A 2,573-nucleotide genomic window follows, 5' to 3' on the forward strand; every position below is an offset into this window, starting at 1 on the left:
GCTTACTATGGCAAAAAAAAAAAAAAAAAAAAAAAAAATAATTTAATCTATAATAATGAAAAAATATTCTTTATATATAATTTTTTCTTAATATTTTAATTCCTTAATCCTTCAGTTCTTTGGAAAGTTGATTTCAGTGACTCATTCCCCAAAGATTTCAGCTAATGAAGAATTTGATATATTTTCTTCCCAACTATAAAGATTAGAAACAGATGTTCCTTTACCCAGTTCCATTTTTTGAAGTTCACAGCATTTGAAATCAGTTATAATTCCCAGTTTACCCCTCTATAAAGTATTATATATTCTTTCATTTCACATATATATTTCAGTGGCAAAATTTGTGTTTAGCACTTAGGTGGGTAGAAAATAAAAACTTTACATTTTAGATCTACTGCTGATACATCAAGAGAGGCAATTCATCAGACTAGTCATTGATTTACCAGTGATTTTCACTCAGTCGGAATCAATCTTATATTTTTCAAACTACCCTTTCCCTCTCCTCTGTGTTTATCTCTGCAGAAGAATCTCTGCATATGAAGTTAGGAAGGAGATCAAGGTTACCCTCCAGTAATTTAATTGCCTCCTAGGCAAAACTCAAAAGACTTCTGACAAAACCAAGAGTTCATAATCCCAGGAATATTATAATCAACAATGCTGCAATAACAAAAATGACTTACTATTTAAAAGACAAAAAAAAAAAAAAAGACATACCAGAAGTATGAATAAACTGGAAAACATGACCCAGAATCAAAAGAAAAATTGACCAGTATAAATAGAATGATGATCCTAATGCCATCCAAGTGCCTTACTACCATGAACCCCCTCCTTCATAAGAGTCTAACAAACTAAAGGATTAATTCTCAGTGTAGTAGGGGGATGCCTACTAAACTATGGCATTTGAAAATTAGAAACAATATCTAAGAGTTTAATTATAAATTAAACTCATCAAAATTATAAATTTTTACTCTTTAAACATTATTTTCAATTAACAAAAGTTAAATGTTTAAGAGCACTTATATTTTTCTTTAATCAAAAATAAAAGATGACAAATACTCTTGCTATAAGCAACAGCATAGCCATTATTCCTAACATTATCTGACTTATATTTATAATAACAGGAGGGAAAACAGTTGGTTATAAAGCCTAAGTTTTATTTCTTCTCATCAATTCAAAAATCATATAGGAAATCTCCAATCAATTTTCTAGCAAATATACATTTAAGGTTCTGATAACATTGCTCTGAAACGCAATTATTTCACTGGATTTTTGAAAGAAACCTTAGGCATTTCCAACCACCTTAATGTGTATATTAAAACCTAGCATCTGATAGGTTAAACTTGCACAAGATGGCAGAAAGAGAACACTTTTTCTATTCTACTTCCATGTGCCATAGTGTCTATGTACAAGTCTGTTTGTACCCAGACATTCAAAATTCCTTATGCATCAAGTTACTTTCTCAAAGAGGATTTCCATGCTGAAATAAAATGTGAAGTGATGGGTAACCTTTTGACCAAAGGTTTAAGAGTAACCTGAACTGAATCTTTTCTAACACTGATCAACATTTAAGTAACAATGGCATTCTATGAGAATAGGTATGAAAAGACAGACCAAATAAGGCAAGACCCACTTTTATACAATTTTATTTAGTATGTCACAGTGTCATTCTGAACAGTATTCTAACAAGAGAAATAATAAAATATCTTATTATAAATGCATATTTAAAAAATAGGCATTACATTCATATAGCTCAAATCAATATTTAAAGAGCACCCAGTAAAAAGTCTTTTTCCCAAATCTATTCCCTAGCCACTCAGTTCTCAAGACTCAGTTCCTTACATATTCCTCCAGAATACCACATATTCTAGTACTATCATGCCCTTTAAAAAATGGTAGCATTATATACACACCTTGTTTTTTTCACTCAAAAATAAATTTGGAAATGTGTTTTTCAGTAAAGAATGCTTTCACAGCTGCATATTGTTTAAGTACATATTCTTACATCACAATGGAAACAATACGAGCTAAACTATGGCAAAAAATCAATTGTCAAGCCAAATCATAGGAAAAACTACCCTTTTTTTGGAGACAGAGTCTCACTATGTCACCCTGGGTAGCGTGCTGTGGCATCACAGCTCACAGCAACCTCAAACTCCTGGGCTCAAGCGATTCTCTTGCCTCAGCCTCCCCAAGTAGCCAGGACTATAGGTGCCCACCACAACGCCTGGCTATTTTTTTTGTTGCAGTTGTCATTGTTGTTTAGCTGGCCCAGACCAGGCTTGAATCCGCCAGCTTGGGTGTATGTGGCTGGCGCCCCACTCACTGAGCTATCGTCACTGAGCTATCGTCACTGACCCAAAACTACTTATTTTTTCTACCAAAGGATGGAGAGTAGATTTCTGATATTCCGATATTTCTCGCTACCTTGTCATAAAACCCTTATATACACTTGGATCAAAAAGTTTAGCTTTCTTCCAAGTGTACATAAACTTTACAGAAACTAACAACAATTTAGGAAACAAAGGCACTTTCGCTTTTCTTCAACTTGTGTGATTTTTTTTTTTTTTTTTTTTTTT

General features: G+C 32.8%; 1 protein-coding gene across 3 annotated transcripts in view; it reads right to left on the minus strand.

Annotated features, from left to right (window-relative positions):
* RIC1 (RIC1 homolog, RAB6A GEF complex partner 1) overlaps nucleotides 1-2,573 on the minus strand; it is a 150,252-nt gene that overhangs the window by 61,527 nt on the left and 86,152 nt on the right. The gene's annotated exons all lie outside the window — the stretch shown is intronic.

Source organism: Otolemur garnettii, unplaced genomic scaffold (assembly GCF_000181295.1).
Source record: "Otolemur garnettii isolate 467f Iridium unplaced genomic scaffold, OtoGar3 scaffold00006, whole genome shotgun sequence".
Taxonomy (NCBI): domain Eukaryota; kingdom Metazoa; phylum Chordata; class Mammalia; order Primates; family Galagidae; genus Otolemur; species Otolemur garnettii.